Source organism: Lucilia cuprina, chromosome X (genome assembly GCF_022045245.1).
Source record: "Lucilia cuprina isolate Lc7/37 chromosome X, ASM2204524v1, whole genome shotgun sequence".
In the NCBI taxonomy this organism is placed as follows: Eukaryota; Metazoa; Arthropoda; class Insecta; order Diptera; family Calliphoridae; genus Lucilia; species Lucilia cuprina.
Genome location: NC_060949.1, coordinates 8164980 through 8178278, shown reverse-complemented (window position 1 = coordinate 8178278; position 13299 = coordinate 8164980). Strand labels below are relative to the sequence as shown.

The window sequence follows — 13299 nt, the reverse complement described above, 5'->3', positions numbered from 1 at the left end:
AGCAAATTCGAAAAACGTTATTAGATTTATGATCTCTGAGGTGTTTCACAAATTTGGTACGCCGGAAACGATAGTGTCGGACAATGGGAAGCAGTTTATCAGTAGGGAATTCCAAGATATGGTAACAAATTTCGGAATTACCCATCTGAGAACTGCAACTCATTCGCCTCAAGCTAACGCGTCCGAGCGTGTAAACCAAACCATTTTGGCTGCAATACGTTCGTACCTACAGAATGATCATTCTGAGTGGGACAAATACTTGTCGGAGATCGAATTTTCGTTAAGATCTTCTGTCCAATCGTCTATAGGTGTAACCCCTTATTTCGCATTTTTTGGAATGAATATGGTTTCGCATGGTAGCATATATAAACTAGCTAGAAAGCTTCAAGTTCTAAATGATCCTGATTCGGAAATCCTCCCGAAGTCGGTGAAAATGGATTTGACTAGGCAGAAAATAAGGGAAAATCTACATCGAGCGTATTTAAGGAACGAGAGACAGTACAATACACGTTGTAGTGCCGTAAAATTTATACCTGGTCAAGAAGTTTTTCGTCGCAATTTCCAGCAGAGCGACTTTAAGAACAGTTTCAACGCTAAATTGGCAAGAAAATTTATAAAATGCAGAATAGTTCGGCCTATAGGCAACAGTCTATATGAGGTTGAAGACCTTCAGGATGTAAGGTTAGGAGTATTTCATGCAAAAGATTTAAAACAATAGCCTAAAATCCTTGGTGGTCCTAATCCTGGAAGTTCAAAGCGTCTGACGATCTTCGTTTTAGGGTTCCCCATAAAATAGAAAGGTTAGTAACTTACTTAAATATCTCATAATGGTATTTTAATAACTGTTAATTTCCCCCTCAGATTGTTATCTTGGCTGTGGATTACGTTTGGGATCCTCTAAGAATTATGCGCTATCCTGAAATTGGTCAAGCTTTTATGTCATATCGACCATCAGAGTAAATCAGACACGGATTGCAATAAGGTTTTATTTATTTACCTCAGCTCAAGCAGACGTTTCTTAGGTGGTTACATGTGTAACCGGTTACTGGCCAAATAATACAACCTCTTAAGCCCTACCGGATCCGTGCCATTAAGTAGCCAGAGCTTATTAGACATCTAAGCCAATAACACTTTCTGAGCCCGCTTTACAGCGAGCCGAGGTAATAGTAAATAAATGTACTTATGATTGCAAGGAATCATAAGAGAGTTATTGCTATCAGTTGATTTTTTCTGATGACAATATTCATAAAAGATTACTAACTGACAGTTGTGATCATTATTTTTCTGAGGGAAAACAAACATAATTCTAATAAGCTTTGTTAAAGTAACAAAAGGTACTAAAAATCTGTATTTACTATATGATAGTATTATCTTCTATATATATTTAAACCTAGTGGTACGTTAACTAAGCTCAGCTAGGATAAAATCTCGAGGAGTAGAAGTCTGAGGGTACTAAGGTGTGTAATATGATTAGGTATATATCTTAATCTAGTCACTCACCGAAAATTGCAGCTGACTGTCGAGTTAATTTTAATTTGGTTGGAAGCTGGTTCAGAAGCCGCAGATTCTGGAAGAAAGATAATCGGTTTTACTCATTTGTGGATTGTTAATTTTAGTAGATGAATTTGCGGTGTATACACTTAATATAACTACCTGCCAGTCAGCTAGGAATGATTTAACCGGATGACAGTCCATGCTTTATAGACCATTGAAGTCCATCACCTGTGGGATTTTGTAAGGTATCAGTTATTTTGAATTTATCTGGATACTACAATGTTGATTTAAACAATTTCAGGAGGATTATAGGGGGTATCATTTGCCAGGAATGTAAGACGAAAATCATAACATTTCTGGTGGTTTTAGTCCTTATAATCCTACTTTTTTTGCCTCAGGAAACTAATCATTTGTTAAATTAATTTCATGGGATTTGGATGATCTCATAATCATACTTTACTTACCTTTTAGCTCTAAAGGAAAATTAAATTGTAGAGTGTCTTAAGTTTTGAATTTTGCCCTGCTGATATTAGTACACGCTTTTTGAATATTGTTAGTTTTTTTTTTGGAGATATACAAAGGGTATCTCTCGCCATGGATTTCAGAAGCAGACCGGCGAATCTGTGGTGAATTTAGTCTTTATATGTCCTCAGTCCTAGCAAGTAATTTAAAGTTTTATATTTTAAGGAATAGCTATAAAATTAAATTTCATTTAAATTTTGTTGCTAGAATACTAAATTGGATTAATTGCTTTTTTGGATTTTAGAGTTTGGTTCGTTCGAATTTTAAATCAAATCTGATGAAAGAAAAAAAACAAACTATTTTTGGAATTACCTTTCAGTGGGTTGGTTGAGTTTTAGTCCTTATGGATTAAGACTTTCCCCTGGCTGTGAAGTTAATAATCTAAATTGGTAGTTAAAAGAAAAGAAAAAAGAAAATATATAAAATAGAATTAGTTATTTCAAATCGAATTCATTGGCTCTATAGATAGGTTCAAGTTTTTTTTTGAGATAAAAAAAACGGATTTTTTTTTTTGATTTTTTCATTTAAGTTTGATTGAGTTGAATTTTGCTTCATTGTTATCGGAAAACAAGAACTTTATATGATTTCAGAGTTTGAATAATTGTATATTTCGATTTTTTTTTGTTTAATTGTTGTTTCAATTTGAATTTTTATATTTTTATTCAAATTCCACGATGCACGGTGAAAATTTATCATCAGATCTAAAATTTTATAATTATCATCAGAATTAGGATTTTATTTTTTTTAGGAATTATTTCATTAAATAACGATTTCGTTACGATACGATACGGTTGCGTCACGATTGGCATTGTTTTTTTTTTTTTGGAACACATGTATATCACTCACTGTAATTTACTCAAAAGCTTAAAAAGATTAACTTTTCCCAGTAAACATTTGGTAAATGTAAATATTTTCACTTAACACTTTTTAGATGTTATCTTGTCATTCACTTTTGTCGCACACGGTAAAAATTTGTTCTAGTATATTCTACACTGAATTATATATCTACACTGAATTATATCAAAACAATTGATTGAATTTTGCCACAAAATATTTTTATTTTTTATTTTTATTGTTACTCACTGTATTTTCTAAGATCAAAATTTCTCATTAAATTTCACTCTGGCAAACATTTACAACACTTTACATTCAATTCCAACTCGGATGTCCGTTTTTAATGAATTTCGTTCCGTTACGTTACGTCACATTACGTACACGCACAGCTTAAACACTTTTCCGAATTTATTTTCTTTTATGGCGATAAAGTCGTTAATAAAATATATATAGCAACCAAAATTTACTTTACGTTACGTACCGTCCGTGTAATCGAACACATTTCTCAAATTTCTGTTTACACACCTTTTTGGCAAACCCTTTTGTTATTTTTGTATTTTAGGTTCGTAAATTTTCGATTTTCACTTTTAAGCTTTTTATGTACATTCCGCACCCTTTTATTTCACTAAATTTCTTTCCTTCACTTGTTTTGCACTTGTAATTTTCATTAAATTCAATTTACTTACCTTTTCCTATAAACCAAACGTGATTACAGTCGATGGTCGCCCGTCGTCTTCATTGTAACTGCACCCTGGAAAGAAAATAATTTACTACGCATTAGTTTTTCATTCATTAATGAATTCTCTTTAGTTTACTTACCTTAAATCCATAGTAATGGGCTCCATCCGCCATAGAATCCTAGAATAAAAGAAAGAGAAAATATTATTTTATGTTAATTTATAAATCCTATAAAATATTTTAACTTTTTTATTTTATTTCATATGCATTACTTACCTCATTATCTGCAGCCGCCAGGAGACATTTTGTGGCGTCCCGAAGGTGTCTTGGGGAGCTAAAATGAAAGTTTCGGTCCTTTTTTCTTTCTGAAGACCGAGAGGTAAGATGTGGTAACGTGGCTATTATGTCAGTTGACAGTTGAGAAAAAGAACAATAATAAATAATTTGTTAGGGAATTAAATAGCTGAAATAAAATGGTATATAAAAAGAAGGAGACATTTTGTGGCGTCCCGAAGGTGTCTTGGGGAGCTAAAATGAAAGTTTCGGCCTTTATTCTTTCTGAACATCGAGAGGTAAGATGTGGTAACGTGGCTATTAAATGATAAGAGGAAATAAAACTAAAACAGTGGCTTTAAATAAAAAGTGAAGTTTTATTGAAACTTGCAAATTTTAAAATTAATAACTTAAAAACCTAAAACTAAAAGGCTAAAACTTAAAATTAAATTAAAAAGTTAATAACTAAAAACTTAGAGCTAAAACGTAAAACGAAACGAAAAAATGGACCGAGCTCTTTACTCTAATAAAAAATTAATTTTTAAAAGGGTTAAAGTAATATTCTGAAGGAAACCTTGTATGGATAGGGTAAATTATTGACCGGAGGGACCTTATACGCGGGAATGGCCATTTATGGACTGATCAAAAAAAAATGGGTACAGGGGTTTTGGCTCGTAAGAAAGTTATGTGCGTCGCAATTCATCGCTTCATTCGTATTTTAAGACATTAAAGAGCTTTAAAGCAATTTCCTGAAGTGAACCCAATAAGGGAAGTAGGGCCAATTATGGACTTATTCATATAAATGTTGGAAAAGAGATTTTGGTTCGAAGGTTTTGGTTTGTAAAAAACTTACTTATACCGAATTTCTTCGCTATACTCGCGTTTTTGGGCCAGTAGTAAGTGTTAAAGTCATTTTATAATGGGGACCTTATATGAGGGGTAGGGTCTTTTATGGGCCGATCCTTAAATAAATTGGCTAGAAGGTTTTGGTTTGTAAAAAACTTATTTATACCGAATTTCATCGCTATACTATTTTTAGGATTCGTAAGTGACTTACTTCTACCAAATTTCATTGCTATATTTGCATTTTTGGGCCAGTAATGAGCGTTAAAGTCATTTCCGGAAGGGGACCTTATATTGGGGTAGGGTCATTTTTGGATCGATCCTAAGAAAAATTTGTAGAGAGGTTTTTGTTTATAAAAAACTTACGTATACCGAATTTCATAGCTATACTCGAATTTTTAGGCCAGTTATGAGTGCAAAAGTCATTTTCTGAAGGGAACCTTATATGAGGGGTAGGGTCAGAAAAATTGGTAGAGAGGTTTTTGTTCGTAAAAAACTTACGTATACCGAATTATATCGCTACACTCGAATTTTTAGGCCAGTAGTGAATGTTAAAGTCATTTTAAAAAGGGGACCTTATATGAGGGGTAGGGCCACTTATGGGCCGATCCTTAAATAAATTGGTTAGAAGGTTTTGATTTGTAAAAAACTGTCATTTTTGGGCCAGTTATGAGTGTTAATGTAATTTTTTAAAGGGTACCTTATATGGGGGGTAGGGTCAATTATGGGCAAATCCTCAAAAAATTTGGTAGAAATATGAAATTTATTTATGTCGAATTTCATAGCTATATTCGCACTTCTAAAGCAGTTGTGACCGTTAAAGCTGTTTTTAGGAGGTCCACTTGTATGGGGGCTATCCGAAAAAGTGTACCGATATGGCTCATTTTCAATACCAAACCTTAGCAATAGGTAATATTTGTGCAAAATTTCAACTGTCTAGCTCTTCTTGTGTGATCCCTATCGTGATTTCAACAGACAGACGGACATGGCTAAATCCACATCTGCCACATCCAACAATGGATCCCACCACCGCAGCATCATCCCTTTCCAACTCTAAAGGAGCTCAAGGTATTCGCCAGACCATGACAGACGGACAACCTGAATCCTTTATCGATGTGGATAAGGTGCGCGACATAGGTTCCACAATTTGAGCACAAGTTAGGTTCCATCGTCTGGTTTAGACTTTTTACCGAGGTATGTATGAATGCCACAGCTAAAAACCTAGATAATAGATATTAATATGATAGAATTGCAGTAAATTAGCAAACATATACATATATGATTTTTTTATACATACTATACGTACCAGCATCACAAGGCGAAATCAAAAGTAGCTGCCTATATCTTGGGAAAATAGCGCTTCACCTAGTTATAGTACTTAGTATTTAATCCAATTCATTTCATAATTTGTTATTCTTACCTTTGTTTTCTTAGTTATTTGAATTAATTCCTTTATATTAGCTATTAAATATTGTTTTGAAATTTCTTCCTTTTCTTTTTACTCGTGAATTCTAATTTAAAAATAATGCCTTGAAAAATAAATTTTGTTAAAAAATTGTATTAGGATTTATTCTTATCAAAATAAAACAAAATATTTTATAACGTTACTGAAAAGAAATTGAAATATGAGTTTTTACTTTGAGATGTGGCAGTGAAAATTTAAAGGTAAGTGATTGGATGAAGATTTGATTGGTGAGATGGGAGAAGAAACGTTAGGGGTAACTACACTTACCAGATGTTACCATGGATAGAGAGCCATATGGTTCTCTTGTGGGAGGGTTTTGTTGCGGCTAAACACCCGCCGTTCAGTTAAAAATTGAAAAGGAAGTAAGAGTGTTCTATAGCTAAAGAGTTAAAGGGAATGTTAATCTCACTTCGGGTCCCTTATTTAAGTTATTATAGTCAGTTGTTAATTTGTTTGTACCTGGGCAACGAGCTTTAGTAGAGCAAGATCCCATCCCAATCCGGCGAGTAATAGCCCGGCCAATGCAATTACCAGCGCCGCTCGGTCTGGTAGCTCAGAAAAAGTAAGGTTAAAAGTTGCTTGTCAATCTGGCCGGTACTACAGTTTTTTGTCATTACAATATTTTTTGCCTATGCCAAATCATAATGCAGGACCTGTTTTTGTTATACTTAGAATAATTAAGCTGTAGTTAGCCAAATTTATTGTCATATATAAAGTAACTAAAAATATACCGAAATATAAATTTCATTGTCATATATAAAGTTACTAAAAATAAACCGAAATATAAATTTCATATTGAAAATAATATTTATATATTTTTTGTAGCAAGAACATAATAAGCCACAATTTTTTTGCTAAAACAGTGCCTTCTAATGTATTTATGATGTTCATCAATTGGCATCCGATAGTTATCGACCTATCGGCATAACGAGTTACTGCAATAAGCCCTTCAATTGTCGAAAAAATACAAATGGTCTATAGTTGTTATTCTTGAGAATGTTCTTGTAAAATTTTATTTTTTCTTATTTGACATAATTTCCCTAAAATACATAATAAATAGAACGATTTCGTAAAATTCATTGAAACTTACTACTCAGATGTCTTTCTAAATATGTAATTTATTTTGATTTTCCTAAATATTTTAGATTGTGAAATCTTTCAATTTCACAATTTTTTACATAGTTAACATTTTAAAGAACTCTAGAATAAGTCGACAAATTAATCATTTGTTTTATAAAATTCAAATAACGTCATATTATGAAAGTTTAAAAATATATATTTGACTTTGTTAACGTTTTACCAAGTTTATAAATGAATTCAATAGTACGTCTACCGAATATTTAAACAATTGGTTCATAAAATTTTAAAAATTCATCGAATTTCTAGAAATTAAAATTTTTTGGTATATCACAAACACTACAGAATAAGTAGACAAATTTTTAATTACAGTTGAAAAGTGTACAATTTCCAAAAATATGAGAAAATTCGAAAAATGTCACCTAACTGATTCAATATGCATTGTAGATATAATGATATGAATTTCTGTATTCAGATGACTTTCTAAATAAAAACAGATTTTTTTAAAGAAAATCAAAAAATAACATATTAGAAAATATCAACAACATCAAATATTTCATTAAATAAAGTCTATGAGAAATAGAAAATATGCCAACAAAATTACGTATTTCACAAAAATATGAATAGCACTAGTTAGTTAGTTAGTTAGTTAGTTGAAAGGAGGATGTATACACATCAAATCCGAAGAAATACACCTAGGCCTCTATCGGGCCTGTTGTGCGCTCCTTAACCAGTGCCACGGGTGGGAATCGAACCCACCACCTCCGGTCTACCAGACTAGAACACTAACCACTAACCTACCGGAGGCCACCTAACTATAGCACTAACTATTTAGACATATTTTATTGTTTTTATAGTTTACAAAATGTACTTCTTTGAATTTCACAATTCGATTTAAAATGGTCAAAGAAAAAATTTCAAGTGTTTTATTTGTATCTAGATTTCAAAATCAAAAGAAAGAAATTTAAAACATATTTCATATAATTTTTACAAAAAAATGCATACTAAATTGAACGATTTTGTAATGTTCAATGAATTCGCTATTCATACATAAAATTTTCAGGGATATTTTATGATCTTTTAGCACATTTAAGAAAATCAAAATTTGCTGTACAAAAAACTTTAGAGCAAAACATATTATACTTCAAAAAGGGATAATTCTAGCTACAACGTCCAATATAGCAACCTTTGTCAGAAGTCTAAAATTAAAACTCAAAAAACAATTTAGAGTGAAATATTGAAAAACATTTTTAAAAACTTTGTTCTATGAAAAACTTTAGAGCAAACCATATTATACACCAAAATGTAGAGAACTAGACTAGCTAATATGTTCAAGTCAGAAGTCCAAAATTCGGACCCAACTCAAAAAACCATTTTGAGTGAAAATATTGAAAAAGACATTTTTAAAAACTTTGTTTACTTTATTAAAAACTTTGTTTTAAGAAAAGCTTTAGAGCAAAATATATTACAAATTAAAATGTAGGGCATTGGACTAGCTACAACTTCCAACACAACAACCTTTGTCAGACTTCCAAAATTCGGCCCTAAACGAAAAAAAAACAATTTTGAGTGAAATGTTAAATAGCACTTTTTTAAAAACTTTGTTCAACGAAAAACTTTAGAGCAAACAATATTACACACCAAAATGTAGGGAATTGGACTGGATACAACGTCCTATACAACAACCTTTGTCAGAAGTCCAAAATTCGGCCCCAAACTCAAAAAACAATCTTGAGTGAAATATTGAAAAATACATTTTTAAAAACTTTGTTTTATGAAACACTTTAGAGCTAAACATATTATACACTAAAATATGGGGAATTGGACCAGCTACAACGTCCAATACAACAACCTTTGTCAGAAGTCAAAAATTCGACAAACTTTGTAAGAAGTCCAAAAATCGGCCGCAAACTCAAAAAATACATTTTGAGTGAAATATTGAAAAACATTTTTAAAAAACTTTGTTTATCAAAAACTTTACAGCAAAACATGTTATACACCAAAATGTAGGGATTGAATTACTAGCTACAACTTCAATATATTAATCTTTGTCAGAAGTCCAAAATTCGGCCCCAAACTAAAAAAACAATTATGAGTGAAATGTTAATGAACACTTTTTTAAAAACTTTGTTGTATGAAAAACTTTAGGGCAAAACATATTAAACATCAAAATGTTGGCAATTCGGCACCAATTTGGCAATTCGGCACAATTTTGAGTGAAATATTGAAAAACACTTTTTTAAAAAACTTTGTTTAATGGAAAACTTTAGGTTAGGTTAGAGCAAAACGTATTATTGGACTAGCAACAACGTCTAATACAATAACCTTCGTCAGGCCACAAACTCAAAAAAACTATTTTGAGAAATATTGAAAAACAAATTTTAAAAACTTTGTTTTATGACAAATTTTAGAGCAAAACATATTAAAAACTTTGTTCTACGAAAAATTTTAGAGCAAAACATGTTATACACCAACATGTAGGAAATTTGACCAGCTACAACGTCCAATACAACAACCTTTGTCAGAAGTCCAAAATTCGGCCCAAAACTCAAAAAAACAATTTTGAATGAATATTGAAAAATACTTTTTTAAAAACTTTGTGTTTCCTTGAAATATTTCTTCGAAAATATCGGGGGTTTAAAAATAAAAACACAAATTAGTTTTTTTTTAATAATAAGAAAAATGGGGGTTTATTAGTGGTTTTTCTCGGGTTTTAATTTGGGGTTTTGTACGCACCGTACGCTTCGGGGTTACAAATGTAAGTAAGTATTACACACTTTAAAGAAAGAGAGAAAAAGGGTAAAAAGCGCCAAAGAGTTAAAAACTTAGAATGGCCAGTGAACAGTAACTGGCCATATACACTGTGCGCAAAAAAAAACATCCCGCCCCCTTGCTATACTGCAACAAGGAAGGCTAAGGATACTGCTGGGTAAAATGAGCTGAAAACAGAGTTAAATAAAAATGGGTAACATTTTTTTTCAAAATAACAATTCATTTATAATAAATTCATTGATAATAATAACAATAAAAAAATGGAAAAAAAAACTTCAAACTATACGGCCAGACATAACATTTATGACAATAGTGGCTGGGGTTTGATGTTGCTGGCCGTATGGATGAGGTGGTTGCTGCTGATACGGCTGAAGCTGTTGGTGAAGGTAGTGCTGCTGTGCTGGTTGCACATAATGCCGGGGTTGTTGTTGATACTGCTGCTGTTGTGGTTGCACATAATGCTGGGGTTGTTGTAGGGTTAGTGATGTTGTTGTGGCTGTGTGGCGACCTGGAGGAGGATATGGTGCTCTGACATGCACTCGATGCACCGCTCTCTGCTTTTGCATTTGTCTTTCATGTGGGAGTGAGCCAGGCAGTTGAAACAATAGCGATACTTCTTCACCATTTCCCATCGCTCCCCCACCGACATCTTGCGGAATTTGGGGCATTTACGCAGGGCATGCTCGCTTTTGCATAAGCGACAGTCCCGAAGGATCTCGTCACGGGTGGTTTTTGCATCCTTAGACGTACCGGGGTTTGCGGTGGATTTATAATCGCCGGTTCACACTTGACATCTTGCTTAGTAAAATAAAGAGCGAGAGAAGAAAAAAGAGACAAAGAATAATTAGTCAATTTCTGACTTTGGCAAGAGAACAACCTTCACTATGGGGCGGGTAAAAATGCCCAAAGCTGTTCTCACGTCCGCTGTGCGGACCTTGCTGTCATGGCCTACATGGGTCTTCTCTATCCTACCTAAACGCTATTCATTCGGGGGTAAATTATCCTGACGGATCACAACTAAATCTCCGACTTTGTAGTCCCTTTGCGGATATTTCCATTTAATTCGCCGATGGAGTTCTTTGAGGTATTCCTCTTTCTTTGAGCAAACTGATGATGGAGCACTTTGAGTTTTTGCCATCTATTAGCAATACTCAATGAAAGATCGGAATGATGGGGTTCAGGGGTGCCAAAAGAGGTGATCCTATCAGAAAATGACCTGGGGTTAAAGGGACTAAATCGAAGGGATCATCGCTCATTGCAGTTAAGGGTCTTGAATTTAGGCAAGCTTATATTCGGGTTAACATTGTCGAAAACTCCTCAAAGATAAATTTCGGCGGCTTCCTTTACCTTTCGAGAGTAGAGAAATTTCATTTCTGAAAATCTAAGGTGTTGTACAAGCATTTTCTGGTTTTTAAATATTGTAAACACCTGAACCAATACGAAATAATTCGCATTGCACGGGGTAAATCTGAGAAACGTTCCAGTATGTCAAATGTTGGTTCTGTCTGAACAGAAAAAGATTTAACTTCTAAATGCTGATGTTCGGTAACGACATTTTGAGGCCAGTACTCTCTCGGTTGTCATAACCACGAGGAACCATGCCACCATAGGAGGTTATTAACTAAATCTCGAGCAAGAGTTCCACGACTTGCGAGAATAGCCACGTTACCACATCTTACCTCTCGGTCTTCAGAAAGAAAAAAGGACCGAAACTTTCATTTTAGCTCCCCAAGACACCTTCGGGACGCCACAAAATGTCTCCTCATTTCTATATACCTTTTTATTTCAGCTATTTAATTCCCTAACAAAGTATTTATTATTGTTCTTCTTCTTTTGCTTCTTTTTTCTTTTTCTCAAATGTCAACTGACATTTGGCATTACCAACTACTTGTGTTTGTTCAAGCACAGGGTGCACATGACAAAATATCGATTTTTTCACTTTTTGTTAAAAATTTGCCACTTAGCAATAAATTTTAAAATTTATTGTGAACTGGCAATGTGCACAGAATAAGTATTTCAGAATGATATAAAATACAAAAAATGCTTGAAAACTTTTAAAGTTATTGCAAATTCCCCAGGCTATTAACATGTCTCACAGCACATAAATTCGAAATGTGACAAAAAATTTACTTTTTTACTTTAAATATATTTATATTATGATAACGCGAACTTGTTGTAAGCTATGGTCAAAAAAAATTGATTTTTTCAATTTCAGTTTTTTTGAAACTTTGTTAAACTAATTTTAAAATTTTTAGAAGATCTCATGGGGATTTATAGACAACAGATAAGTGAATAAAACGGTGAAAAAATTAGATCAATAATTCTGCCATTTGAACTATGCGGATTTCGGGTAAATCGCATTTTTTTTAAATTTAGAGAATACATATTAATTCTTTACTGTTGCACATTTTAAATAAAGTAATTTCAGGGTATTTAAGACCAGATAATATAAAATATGTATTCCAAATTTTATTCAAATCGGACATTCTTAACCGACAAAATGTGGAGTTCAAATAGTGTGGCAAAAGGTAGATTAACCCGTTAAGGCACTTGGGAACAATTTAACACCAAAGATGAAAAATTCGAAAAACACTATCCGCCTTATGCAAAAACGATTTTTAAAGTTAACAATGGTTAACTACATACTTTTTCCATATAAAAAAGGTTTTAACAACCATTGTTAACTTAATAATCGTTTTTGCATAAGACGGTATATATTTGAATAATGAACTATATAATTAGAGGACTAACAGAAATAAAACAAAACATTCGTTATTAAGTATAAAAAAATATATACCATATAGTAGTACATATAGGCGAAACTGAAGGGGTTTGCAAAAAAAAATTTTATTCTCTTCACGCAGACGAGCTCTGAGAGAATAAAAAAACTTCTGAGAACTAAACGCACTCACTAAACATCAAATTTTCTACGCAAATTTGCGAGGATATTACCACTTATTAGTTTTTCTTATCACTTAAACTTAATGTTTATTATTTTTTCCAACACTTTTCATTTATTTAAAACCCCGAAAATAATTTATATTTTACAAACGAAAAAAAATATTTTTTATTCTTTGACATTTTATTTTAATTAAAATTGAAAAATGAAAAGCTGTACATTTTAGTATTGAAAATTAAAAAAGTATTTTACATACTTTTTTTTAATTCAAGAAAAAAATAACAAAAAGACGTGTTTATAATATGTTTTGAGATAAAATAACTTTTCAAAAAAGTAAATAACTAATATTTTCATTCACTGCCATATAAAATTTCATTAATAACACACAAAGAATAACGTCCAAAAAATAATTTTTTTATTTAGTACCTTTTGAACAACTGTG

The 13299-nt window shown here is 32.4% G+C and overlaps 1 long non-coding RNA gene across 1 annotated transcript; it reads right to left on the bottom strand.

The window, feature by feature from the left end:
• Positions 1–1290: 1290 nt before the first annotated feature.
• LOC111688855 lies at positions 1291–3896 on the bottom strand. Its single transcript, XR_006941667.1, has 7 exons — positions 3805–3896; positions 3670–3708; positions 3537–3601; positions 2329–2397; positions 1959–2149; positions 1654–1722; positions 1291–1567 (listed from the first exon to the last, which is right to left on the bottom strand). It is a non-coding gene; the product is annotated as an uncharacterized LOC111688855 (long non-coding RNA).
• Positions 3897–13299: the final 9403 nt, after the last annotated feature.